The following is a 13,949-nucleotide window of genomic DNA, read 5'->3' as shown; positions in this document are numbered from 1 at the left end:
GGGCTTTTGGAGGGGTGTTGCGGGGACCCTGTCAAGGGTGGTTGGCTCCAGGGTGGAGCCGTGCTGGGGGCTCGCAATTTTCGGGGTAGCATCGGAGCCAGGAGTGCAGGAGGCGAAAGAGGCCGGGATCCTGGCCTTTGCGTCCCTGGTAGCCCGGCGCAGGATCCTTTTGCAGTGGAAGGATGCGAAGCCCCCGAGCGCGGAATCCTGGATCAGCGAGGGTTCATTAAACTGGAGAGGGTCAAGTTTGCCCTGAGGGGGTTGGTGTAAGGGTTCTTTCGGCGGTGGCAGCTGTTTCTAGACTTCCTGGCGGAACATTAGAGGATGGTCAACTTCAGCAGCAACGGGAGAGGGGGGGGGGGGGGGGGCTACGTGTTTGCTGTGGGGGCGTGGTTTCACGGTTTTATGCTCATTTGTTTTTGTTTTGTTAATTAATTGCTTTTGTATCGTGGGGGTGGGTTACTGTTTCTCTTTGTTGCGTTTGTTAAAATTTGTTGAAAATTTGAATAAAAATTATTTTCTTTTAAAACATGTCAAGTTGAGGAGGCAGAGCCATGCACGAAGAGCAGATCCCTAGATAAATTGTGGAGACAGAGCTGTGGAAGTAAGTTACAGTCAGGAAAGACAGTAGCTGAGGCAGTGCAGGGAGGCTGCCCAGTAGCCGAAGCTGACCAGACCCTTAAAAGATACCGCATATAAACTGGTTGGTAAGAACCGGGCAGGTTCAAAAATAAACTGTAGGGAATGGCAGTGATAGAATGCCATCAGGAAAAGAATATCATGAACTTCAACTGGGGAGCTGACTACTTTCAACTGTATCAACTGCGTTGGCCTTGGAGACAGCAACTACTAGCTGATTACAGTGTCTCGGGTTGTTTGATTTTGGCTAAACACTGGGAATGGTCTACTTCAGGGGAGATGACACGTTGTGGCTGAATTAACTTCCTCAAAGTCCCCAGGCATCTTCCAACTCTACACTGGATCTGGTAAATTCTGACTGGAAACCAATATTTTGTTCCAATCTTTGGTCTAACCGCAGTAGTTTTTTCTTAGCACAATGCACTCTATCATGTACCTCCTCTTCCAAATGTAACTGATTTTTGAGGACAGACGTGCTCTCCTGCCAGCAATCCATTCCATTCTGCAGCTTATCTACCAGTTCCGTTAATTCTGCACTTTTCACTGTCCGTGTGGAGTTTGCACATTCTCCCCGTATCTGCGTGGGTTTCACCCCCACAACCCAAAAATGTGCAGAGTCGGTGGATTGGCCATGCGAAATTGCCCCTTAATTGGAAAAAATAATTGGGTAATCTAAATTAATAAAAAAAAAGTTCTGCACTTTTTATTCCATTGTTAGGACACACAGATGTGCACTATATGCTAACTTATTCCCGATTTTCTTTCCCAACTTGCTGTTTCCTTTCTAAATCTCTCTTCAGAAAACCTATCAAGGGTACGCTTGTAATCTCCATCACATTCTTCTGCCACTTCCAGGGTTTTGTTTGCTCTAGATGCTTCTGTCTTAAATGTTAAACTGTCTACCAATCTCATTCTAGCATATGCCAAAGCCATTGTGATTCCCTGCTTCCACTACTCTACAGTCTGGGTTGCCATAGAACTTGATGGCCTACAACACCTAACTGATACCCATTTTAGAGCCACTGGATGTGTTCTTAATTGACCTCATTTAAGCCCAACAGTGGCGCCAAACACAATGGAAGATGTCCTCAGACTGAAGACAGAGCATTGTTTCGACAACTATGCATTGGTCCAGGACTGAATCATTTCTCAATCTTGATGAGTTCCACCCAAGAAAATTACATCATAAAAAGTCATCATATTTACTTTTATTTTAGATGTAATGTTAGCTACTGTACTTTTGTGCCCACATTTAAATTCTAGCAGGAGGAATGATGACATTTTGGCCAAATTTCAGCAAAGGAGATTGTAATTTCACTGCAGCATTCCACAGCAGGTGAAGTAAATCTTGAATAAACTGATTACTAAATTGCACTTTCCTCCCATGGCTTTCCAGGTAGTCTGAATCTCTGGAATAATTGTAAACTACATTACTCACTCCCAATCATCCATAATTCTACATATATATTTTACTCTCTGTAAAACCAGATCCACACGAGTAAAAACTTCTACATCAAAAATGTTTCCAAGTTTGCTACAGTCTCACTCTCATGAGTGGAGAATAAAGACTGAAAAAAAAAATATTTTAAATTAAGTCCACACTATAGTAATACAATATTTCAGAATAAGTCATGGCATCTCAATTATAATTCTATTTGGAAATATTTTATTACCTTAGAAGACTGGGTGCAATAATCTACATAGCATGAATTGATTTCTTAAGCCCAGCTCTTGCAAACAAACCACATGAGGTACTGCAGCAATATTGCGTATTAATGAACAGTGGTATCAAGATTTACTTTATTAACTAACAGGGAACAAAATACCTTTTACATGTTTATTCATTGAAGAGACTTATATGTTTCAATAGAATTAGGTAGACATTTGCAAAAAAATGTTTTCCTTTCCCAACCAAAATTTCTTCCTCCATATCCTGAAGGTCATGTTACGGTTTGGTTCCAAAAAGCACGGCAGGAGATGATGCTGGATTAAAAAAAGTGGGAGCTGAATGTGGTAGTAGCCCCATCCAGGGAGAGAACACCAGAGGTGATCGATCGTCTCCCTGGACATAGAAAAGGAATTTGGCAGGGTTGAATGTAAGTACCTCATAGAGGTACTGGAGAGGTTTGGGCTCAGGATCGGGTTCACCTCATCTTCAACGCCCCCAAGGCGAGTGTTTGGACCAACACCATCAGCTCGGAATACTTCCAGTTGCACTGAGGCACCAGGCAGGAATGCCCACTGTCTCCCCTCCTGTTTGCCCTAGGCAATTGCTATGCGAGATGCAACAGGCTGAAAAGGTATCCGAAGAGGAGGCAGAGATCACCGAGTCTCACTATATGCGATGACCTGCTCCTCTACATCTCGGACCGGTGGAACGGCTTGAAGGAAATCATGAGGCTCCTTCAAGAGTTTGGTTGCTTCTCAGGCTACAAGCTCAACCAATGCAAAAGTGAGGTTTTCCCGGTAAACCCAAACGGGGGAGGGACAGAGCTGGAGGGTCTACCATTCAAACTGGCCCAAAACAAATTCCGCTACTTGGGGAATCAGATAGCCCACAATTGGACACGGATCCACAAATGGAATCTGACCAGTCTGGCGGAGGACGTTAAAAAGGATCTACAGCGGGACTTCCGGTGACGGCGGGCGGGAGGCAGCCGCAGATTGGAGGGCTCCCGTTCGGGAATGGCATTGTCGGGGGGTAACGCCCGGTCCTAAGGGCAGCGGAGGCAGCAAAAGTCGGGAGACAGCACAGAGAGGGGAAATATCGAAGATCAGCAAAAAAAACGGCCGTGAGAAAAGCGGCTGAAAGTTAGTCGGGAGTGGGAAGGTCACCGCGGGGTCAGTAAAGAAAATGGAGGCTGGAGCACCAGGGGAGGCCGCATTGCTTACGGCTGAAGAAATAACGAAGGTGATAGCTGTGGAAGTCGAAAGGCAATTTACAAAACACTGGGAGGCAATGAGGAATGAGATGGGGGCAGTTTTGAAAGCACTGGTGGAGGAGGCGATTACCCCGGTGAGGACAGTGGTGGCGAAGGTGCGGGGGCAAGGCGAGGCGCTGAAGGAAGTGGAAAAGACATTACTGCAGCACAGTGATCAACTTACCTCGATGGGGAAGGAGATGCGGAAGGTGACGAGATCAACAAGGATCTGCGAGATCTGGAAAACAGATCCAGGCGACAGAATTTGAGGGTTGAGGGGCTGCCTGATTGTGGGAGTGGAAGGACTGAGGCGGACTGAGTATTTTGCCACGATGTTGGCAAAACTATTGGGGGAGGGGGAGGATCCCTCCCGATATGAGCTGGATCGGGCTAATCAGTCGTGGAGGCTGGTACCAAAGGCAAGTGAGTCGCCAAGAGTAGTTACTCTGCGCTTCCGTAGGTAGTGTAAAGAAGGTCCTGCGCTGGGCTAAGCAGAAGCGGGTGGTGCAGTGGGTTGGAGCTGGTATACGAATATACCAGGACTTTACAGTGGAGCTGGCGAGAAGGCAGGCTGCATTCAACCGGGTGAAGAGGACACTGTACATTAGCAGGGTGCAGTGTGGCATTGTATATCCAGCAAAGCTGAGGGTGACCTACAAGTTCAAGGACTTTTATTTTGGGACGGCAGAAGCAGCGGAGGAGTTTGCGAAGGCAGGACTGTGGCAGAATTGAGAAATGGTCATGTACCGATGTAGCCTCATGACTATATTTTTTCATTTTTTTTGTTTCACTGCGTGCCGGTGTATGGGCTATAGGAGCCAACATTGTATATATTTGGACAAGGGAAGAAATGGGACTTTCAGTCATAATGAGGGTTCTTTGGGGTGTGGATGTGTATACGGGGTTTGTGTGCTAAAGGGGCCTTCAGGGTTTTCCCTGGGGTCAGACAAAGGAGAAAGAGACCTGGGCGGGATCGTTGTTGATGTTAAGGGTATTGACTTTGTATCTGTTACCGTTTACTGCTTGTTGGTGGGGTGTAAATTTTGAAGGAAAATGTGAAAATGGAGAATAAAAACATCTTTTTAAAAAAAGGATCTACAGCGATGGGATGCATTCCGCTCTCCCTGGCAGGGAGGATGCAGACGATCAAGATGAATATACTGCCAAGGTTCCTCTTCCGATTTAGATCCATACCAATCTTCATCCCCAAGGCAATTTTGCAAGGAAAAGATAAAATGATTATAGTGTTTGTTTGTGTGTGTGTGTGTGTGTGTGTGTGTGTGTGTGTGTGTGTGTGTGTGTGTGTGTGTGTGTGTATGTGGATCTCCAAAAATACACAGCAGAGGAGAAGAAACATGGGCAGCCTGACCCTCCTAAACCTGCAATACTATCACTGGGCAGCCATAGCTGAAAGAGTGAAGAGATTAATAAGTGAGCCAAACAAGGAATGGGTGGAAATGGAGTTCTCCTGTACAGGAATGACCCTCCGAGCCCTAACCACGACAGCGCTCCACCCCCTCTGGCAAAGTACACATCCAGCCCAGTGGTGGCAGCTATGTTAAAAACTTAGAACCAGATGAGACAGCATTTCGGTTGAACTGAGGTGTCCACCATAGCCCCCATCTGCGGTAACCACAAATTCCCACCAGTGATGCTCGACGCCACTTTTAAGAAGTGGAGTCAGGATTTTTGGGGGGGGGGGGGGGGGGGGAGAAAGAGAGACGCTAGTGATTAGGGACTTCTACATGGGGGAACAGACCTGCAACCCTGGGTGAGCTACTGAGCGGACGAGAGCTCCAACATTTACAAATCAAAAATTTTCTCCGCAAGGAGACGAGGTCACCTCGGGCCCCAAGAGACACAATGCTGGAAGAACTGCTGGAGGCGGACGGTATGGAGAAGGGGAACTGTGGGGACATTTAAGGACGACTGTCAGAAATGGCAAGGACACCATTAGACGGAGCAAGACAGAAATGGGAGGGTGAACTAAGGACGGAGGCAAGGTGGGGACTGTGGAGCGAAGCACTGAGCAGGGCCAACTGCACCTCCTCCTGCACATGGCTGAGCCTCATGCAGCTCAAAGTGGTGCAGAGCACATCTAACCAGAACCCAAATGAATAGGTTCTTCCCGGAGGTGGTGGACAAGTGTGATCGGTGCCAGGAAGGTCCGGATAACCACGCCCACATGTTCTGGGCCGGCCCCAGAGTTGGCGGGTTCTGGACAGGCTTCTTCATGGCGATGTGGGTGAGGGTGGAGCTGTGCCCAAGAGTGGCAGTCTTCGGGGTTTCAGACCAGCCAGAACTATATGTGGGGAAGAGGGCCAATGTCCTTGCTTTTGCTTCCCTAATTGCACGCCTTAGAATCCTGTTCAGCTGGCTATCAGCAGCACCACCCCCAGCTGCGGACCGACTAGCTGACCTGTCGTAATTTATCCATCTGGAGAAGATCAAATACACCATCCGAGGGTTGGAAGAGGGCTTCCACAAAATGTGTGGACTACAGTAGTCCCCCGTTATACCGCGCTCCGCAATACCGCGGTTCACGATATACGGCGGGGGGGCTTATGGACCCCAACTGTCAGCTTCCCTCTCCGGATTAAAGTGAGCCGGCCGCTGAAATTGACACTGCCAGCTGAAATTGACACTGCCGGCTGCTCCTCTCTCACTGGGATTCAGTGAGAGAGGAGCAGCTCACACAGCCTTGCCTTTGAAACTGACATGCAGCGCAGGGTGCAAGCGCGTGCGGCAGATGGGGTGCAGACAGCAAGACCTTGTAAGTTCCTGTGGGTTGTTTTAATTAGATCCACGATGGGGGTTTTAAATTTATTTTAAAATCTATGCATGCGCTTCCCATTGTGAGTCTACGGGGGTCTGACCTCTCCCCCCGCCCCCCGTAGACTCACAATGGGAAGCGCATGCATAGATTTTTAAATAAATTTAAAACCCCCATCGTGGATCTAATTAAAACAACCCACAGAAACTTACCAGGAATTTACAAGGTCTTGCTGTCTGCACCCCATCTGCCGCACGCACTTGCATCCTGCGCTGCATGTCAGTTTCAAAGGCAAGGCTGTGTGAGCCGCCCCCCCGTAGACTCACAATGGGAAGCGCATGCATAGATTTTTAAAATAAATTTAAAACCCCCATCGTGGATATCCGCGGCTCGGATGCAACGCGGGTGGCTGTCTTGGACCCCAACACCCGCGTTATAAAGGGGGATTACTGTATTCATTCGCCTGTTCCAAGACCTGTTCGAGGCTAATAGCGGATAGGGAGGGATGCGGGGGGCCAGTGAGGGGAGACAGGACACTGAGCAGATAGGAACAAGGGGGAGGGGGAAGAGGGGCAGCAAGGGAGGAAACAAGGGAAACATTAGGAGGGGACAGGGGCAAGGACAGAGGAGGGGGACAGAGGAGGAGGCCAACAGTAACAAATCCAAAATGAAAGAGGGCCTCCAGCATCCACGACGGAAGAAAGAGCCCAAGGTGGTGTCTGAACAACAAATAGGGCGGGGGTCAGTGAAAGGGAAATATGTAAATTGTACATACGAACCTTCTTACTCACCTTTTGTATAATGTACACATGTAAAAATTCCAAATAAAATATAAAAGTACAGGGGGGTCAGGGGTAGGGTCTTGGGGGTATTTGCAATATTAGGCTTTTGTAAATTGTATCTGGTCCACACAGACTTGTTTATTTTGGATTGTATAAAATGAAAAACATGAATAAAAACATTTCAAAATAAGACAAATCATGTTTAACCAACTTGATTGAGCTTTTTGATGAGGCTAATGCATTTGATAAAGTGCCATACAACACACTTGCCAGCAAAGTTGAAGCCCACAGAATTAAAGGACAGTAGCTGGTACACATTTGGCCGAGTTACAGGAAACAGTAATGGAGGACGCATGTTTTTGGACATGTTTTACATTCTGGGGGAATGTATGCACAAATGATTGAAAGTAGCATGGCAGGTGGGGAATGTGGTTAAAGTGGCAGATGGGAATCTTGGACTTTATAAACAGAGGCATAAAGTACAAAAGTAAGGAATTACAATGAGCCTTTTTAAAGCATTGGCGGATTGTATCTAATTCTGGGCACTGCACTGCAGTAAAGATACTATGGCTTGACGCAGGTTGCAGAAAAGATTTGAGAAGAACCATAATCATCATGAGCAAAAGTTTTTATTTTTCAGCAAGCGGTTTGCAACTGGAATGCACTACCTAGAGTCTGGTGCAGCCAGATTCAATCATGACTTTCACAAGCAGCTCAACAGAAAACAAATTGCTATGGCTAAGAGTCGGCAAGTGGAGTCGTTTAAATGGCCCTTGCAGAGAGCATGGACTCAATAAGCCAAATGCATTACATGATTCTATGAATCCTGCTGCCTCCCTTTACCTCTTAATAAGCGAGTCCAGGTTTTGACAGTTAGTGAACGAGTTAGGCAATTCAGCAACGCCGAGACTAGTCTTCAGCCATCTAACGTGTACACACCATCTTGCAGAAGTCACTGAAAATCAAGAGGTTGAACTCTCTTTTTGCCGAGACCAATAGTTGGATCCTTACAACAATGAGATAATTAACCTAAAAGAGGATGGGGTCTGAACCTTGTACAATATTTTCCCAGTGTGCAAAGTTTAGTTCCATATTGGGTGGCGTATTTACAGATTGAGCTATCAGGGTACCACAACCTTATTTTTGATTTAAAAAGTGTTCCCATTATTTTATTACTGCCCTTATTTGCATTTGCTGATGTTCAGAGTGGGTCAATATTGCTGCAGTTAGTAAGGCAAAGGGAAAGGTAAGAAATGAATCCCACTCCCTTTCTTAACTCACAATTCCACTTACTGGATGAATCCATAAAAATCCAAATTCAAATCTTCCAGTCAGGATCCAAACACCCCAGAGCCATCGCAACACAAATTAAATTCCACCTCAAAGGTTCTGCTAATATTCTTATGGGAATAAAACATCTTTTTATTGGAAAGGGAAAGTTTTAGAAAATAAACCTACAGTCACCATAATAAATACAGTAATACATTAAATCAAATCATAGAAAACTATTTGTCATATACCAATTGCACGCTACCAATGTAGAGGTGAGAGAAGTCATTTTAAAATAGAGGAAAGGAGAAATTAAACAAATTACAATACACAACACATCAGAGAACCTTAATTTCAGCCTAATTACACTCTCAGGAATGAGGAAGGCCCCTTTGAGAGGAACAGGAACAAGTAAACTGAAACTAAATTCTCACGCTGCATCCTAGTTATGGTGCAAAACAACTGGAGCCAATAAACCAAGTGAATTAGAGCACAAAAATATCAATATATCAGCCAATGCAATTCATAAGGAGGCATTAGTCACTCTTACAGAAGTCTGACAAATACCAAATGATTTCAGTAAAAGAAAGCTGTGTGGATTCTGTACCTTCACACTGCTGGTTGTTATGGAAACAGTTGTAAGCAATAAGGGAATGTTTATTTGCCCTACTGTACAAGTAAATACAATTTGCACCCTACAGGAGTGGAAATAAAAAGTCTGATGTTATGAAATTACAAGGACAAAGTCATATTACAGAGAACTTTCGGATTTCAAATTATAGAATTACAAAGTGTAAAATAAATTGAACAGGCTGTGATTAGAATGCCTTCACTCAATGAATTAATCATAACCCATTTGTGATTTTGACAATTCTGCAGGACACAACAGATTATCAATGCCATGAGTGACCCTGATACACAGTAACAATATACTATATTCAATGTCTATGCAAAGTTTGGGCTGGCTCTGCCTTTTATTTCTGTTCATGCTAGCTTTAAAATTTGCAATGTAGAGAACATAACCAATATCCCATGCAACCTTTAACTTGCAATCAATGTCTTGTTTTAAATATACTTCAACACAAAGGTGGCACCATAACTCTGTGCAATACAAGTTTAGCACCAGCTTCCAGCCAAAACTAAACTTCTGTAGGTGTTATTAAAAACAGACGATAGCAAAACAAAGCCCATTAGCTCCAGTGATCTCAGTCACAAAATTCCATTTGTATTTCAATTTTAATGGTAGTGCACTTAATAGTCTTGCGTAATATTAAACACACTGCAGAAAAAGATCTCAAAGAGCGAGGTATCAATCCGGCCTCTCACTGCGATAGAAACAGCTATTAGGATTCAACTAAGTCAGGCGAGATTTTTTTGTGCAGTGGAATCACCACATATATTCTCAATCCTCTGGCTGATATTACTTCCCAAATCACTGAGATAACGACAGTACAATAGGAATAAACAGTATATATTACAGTAAAATGCAGATTTACAGCTGAATAACGTATTCTGGACTCACTTGCTCCTGAGATGACCTTTTCAGCCGTGTTAAACTTGATTTTATTAATGATAACCAGCTATGTGGTAGAATTATACTCACCACAACGCAACTGCTTTTCCAATTAGAGTCAGGCTATCATGTAGAAGAATTGCCCAGTAAACCATGGGAGATCCTTTAAAGTAATTGAAGTATCAGCACGGGAGATTTAGATAAACATGTCACAAAGTACATAAAATTACTACATCATCAAATATAATACTACAAAAACAAAGGAAAAAGCAATTGAGTGATAATTCAAGATCAAGTGTATGAAACATGCCTGAGTGAAATAGTGACAATTACAGGGATAATTGTGAGCAATAACAAGTGAGGGCAGCAATGACCACGCCCTTGATGATCTCACACCCGATAATGTCTCTGCCAACGCTATGCCAAATCAGTCTTTGCTCTTTCTGCCCCCTGCCCAGACAATTGTTGCACCATCCTCCTCCTCTCCCATCACTGCAGGGGTGGACACCCTCCCCAACACAAACCACACCAGTCCTGGACTCGCCACTCTCCTGAACACCCGCCCCTGCATTCCTGGACTGAACACTCTCCCAGTTCCCCCCCCCCCCATCACTCCTGGACACTCACTCCAACAACTGCCCCATGACTCTCCCCCATCACCGCTGGATTGGAGACCCTCCCCCATCACCGCTGGGCTGGTGACCCTCCCTCATCACCGCTGGATTGGAGACCCTCCCCTATCACTGCTGAACTGGAGACCCTCCCCTATCACTGCTGAACTGGAGACCCTCCCCTATCACCGCTGGACTGGAGACCCACCCCATCGCCGCTGCACTGGAGAGCGTTCCCCAACTCCGCTGGACTGGTGACCCTCCCCTATCACCGCTGGACTGGTGACCCTCCCCTATCACAGCTGGACTGGGCGCCCTCCTCCCCCATCACCACTGGACTGGAGACCCTCCCTCATCACCGCTGGACTGGAGACTCTCCCCCATCGCCGCTGGACTGGAGAGCGTTCCCCAACTCCGCTGGACTGGTGACCATCCCCCAGTACCGCTGGACTGGTGACCCTCCCCTATCACAGCGGGACTGGGTGCCCTCCTCCCCCCATCATCGCTGGACTAGAGACCCTCCCTCATCACCGCTGGACTGGAGACACTCCCCCATCGCCGCTGGACTGGAGAGCGTTCCCCAACTTCGCTGGACTGGTGACCCTCCCCCATCACCGCTGGACTGGTGACCCTCCCCCATCACCGCTGGACTGGGCGCCCTCCTCCCCCTTCACCGCTGGACTGGAGACCCTCCCTCATCACCGCTGGACTGGAGACCCTCCCCCATCGCCGCTGGACTGGAGAGCGTTCCCCAACTCCGCTGGACTGGTGTCCCTCCCCCAGCACCGCTGGACTGGTGACCCTCCCCTATCACAGCGGGACTGGGCACCCTCTTCCACCATCACAGCTGGACTGGGCGCCCCCTCCCCCTCCCATCACCCCTGGACTGGGCGCCCTCCCCCCCATCACCCCTGGACTGGGCGCCCTCCCCCCCCCCCCCCATCACCCCTGGACTGGGCGCCCTCCCCCCCCCCCCCATCATCCCTGGACTGGGCGCCCTCCCCCCCCATCACCCCTGGACTAGGCACCCTCCCCCCCCATCACCCCTGGACTGGGCACCCTCTCCCTCCCCCCCCCCCCCAATCACCCTGGACTGGGCACCCCCCCCCCATCACCCCTGGACTGGCACCCCCCCCATCACCCCTGGACTGGGCACCCCCCATCACCCCTGGACTGGGCACCCCCCCCCCCAATCAACCCTGGACTGGGCACCCTCCCCTCCCCCCCCCCATCACCCTGGACTGGGCACCCCCCCCCCCCCATCACCCCTGGACTGGGCACCCTCCCCCCCCCCATCACCCCTGGACTGGCACCCTCTCTCCCCCCCCCCCCCCCCATCACCCCTGGACTGGGCACCCTCTCCCCCCCCCCCCCCCCCCCATCACCCCTGGACTGGGCACCCTCTCCCTCCCCCCCCATCACCCCTGGACTGGGCACCCTCTCCCCTCCCCCCCCCCCCCCCCCCCATCACCCCTGGACTGGGCACCCCTCCCATCACCCCTGGACTGGGCACCCTCCCATCACCCCTGGACTGGGCACCCCCCCTCCCCCCCCCCCATCACCCCTGGACTGGCACCCTCCCCTTCTCCTCCCCCCCCCATCACCCCTGGACTGGGCACCCTCTCCCCCCCCCCCCCCATCACCCCTGGACTGGGCACCCCACCCCCCCCATCACCCCTGGACTGGGCACCCCCCCCCCCCCCCATCATCCCTGGACTGGGCAACCCCCCCCATCACCCCTCGACTGGGCACCCCCCCCCCCATCACCCCTGGACTGGGCACCCCCCCCCCCATCACCCCTGGACTGGGCACCCCCCCCCCCATCACCCCTGGACTGGGCCCCCCCCCCCATCACCCCTGGACTGGGCACCCCCCCCCCCCATCACCCCTGGACTGGGCACCCCCCCCCCCCATCACCCCTGGACTGGGCACCCCCCCCCCCCCCATCACCCCTGGACTGGGCCCCCCCCCCCATCACCCCTGGACTGGGCACACCCCCCATCACCCCTGGACTGGGCACCCCCCCCCCATCACCCCTGGACTGGGCACCCCCCCCCCCCATCACCCCTGGACTGGGCACCCCCCCCCCCCCCCATCACCCCTGGACTGGGCACCCCCCCCTACCCCATCACCCCTGGACTGGGCACCCCCCCCCCCCATCACCCCTGGACTGGGCACCCCCCCCCCCCCTCACCCCTGGACTGGGCACCCCCCCCCCATCACCCCTGGACTGGGCACCCCCCCATCACCCCTGGACTGGGCACCCCCCCCCCCCCATCACCCCTGGACTGGGGCACCCACCCCCCCCCCATCACCCCTGGACTGGGCACCCACCCCTGGACTGGGCACCCACCCCTGGACTGGGCACCCACCCCCCCCCCCCCATCACACCTGGACTGGGCCCCCCCCCCCCCATCACACCTGGACTGGGCCCCACCCCCTCATCACACCTGGACTGGGCCCCCCCCCGCCCCCATCACACCTGGACTGGGCCCCCCCCCCATCACCCCTGGACTGGACCCCCCCCCGTCACCCCTGGACTGGACCCCCCCCCCCGTCACCCCTGGACTGGGCGCACCCCCCGTCACCCCTGGACTGGACTGGGCACCCTTCCCCCCCCCCCCCCCACCCCTGGACTGGGCGCCCTCCCCATCCCATTACTGTGTGGGCCGGGCACTCTCCCCGTCCTTTGTAAGGAGCTCCTGTCGCCGGCCCCGCATTCACCTGAGCCGCCCGCCCCCCGCGCGAGCCTCTCCATCATCAGCGGCCTAGCAACGGCGAAACAAGGCGCTCGGCCGCCCACAGTACAGCGGTGAGCGGGCACTGGGCAGCCGGGGGAGTCTCCCCATCGCCTGCTTCGAGCCCCGCGATTCCCCAAAAGCGAGCGGCGCGGACAGGAGGCGGATTGAAGCGTCTCAGTACCTCTACCTGCTCCCTGAGCAGCGGTCAGCCATTAGCGCAGGAGAGTCGGCGCTGGCACCACTGTCCCGGATGAGAGGGAAATCCCGGAGCTGGATTTACCATTCGGAGCTGGATTCAGAATTGGAGCCAAAACCCGGAAAGAAATCTCCGGAGCTGGAACGCCTCAGGCTACTCATAGAGATTTCATAGAATTTACAGTGTAGAAGGAGGCCATTCAGCCCATCAAGTCTGCTTGGAAAGAGCACCCTACCCAACCCCACACCTCCACCCTATCCCCATAACTCAGTAACCCCACCCAACACTAAAGGCAATTTTGGACACTAAGGGCAATTTAGCATGGCCAATCCACCTAAACCGCACATCTTTGGACTGTGGGAGGAAACCGGAGCACCCGGAGGAAACCCATGCACACACGGGCAGAACATGAAGACTCCACATACACAGTGACCCAAGCCAGGAATCGAACCTGGGACCCTGGAGCTGTGAAGCAATCGTGCTAACCACTATGTTACCGTGCTG

The 13,949-nt window shown here is 51.0% G+C and overlaps 1 protein-coding gene across 6 annotated transcripts in view; it reads right to left on the bottom strand.

Moving 5' to 3' along the window:
• The window catches only part of kif3b (kinesin family member 3B), a 60,988-nt gene extending 47,487 nt beyond the window's left edge, over window positions 1–13,501 (bottom strand). For 4 of the 6 annotated variants that reach the window (XR_005461423.1, XR_005461424.1, XM_038803389.1 and 1 more), the window contains exons 1-2: window positions 13,431–13,501; window positions 9,988–10,060 (exon numbers count right to left, since the gene is read on the bottom strand). The gene's annotated coding sequence lies outside the window, so the exon portion shown is untranslated. Of the gene's footprint in view, window positions 1–7,958; window positions 8,071–9,906; window positions 10,061–13,430 lie in introns of all 6 variants that reach the window. The other 2 variants (XM_038803390.1, XM_038803391.1) reach the window with 2 other exon arrangements.
• Window positions 13,502–13,949: the final 448 nt, after the last annotated feature.

Source organism: Scyliorhinus canicula, chromosome 7 (assembly GCF_902713615.1).
Source record: "Scyliorhinus canicula chromosome 7, sScyCan1.1, whole genome shotgun sequence".
NCBI lineage: Eukaryota > Metazoa > Chordata > Chondrichthyes > Carcharhiniformes > Scyliorhinidae > Scyliorhinus > Scyliorhinus canicula.
This window is presented reverse-complemented; position numbering and strand designations above follow the sequence as displayed.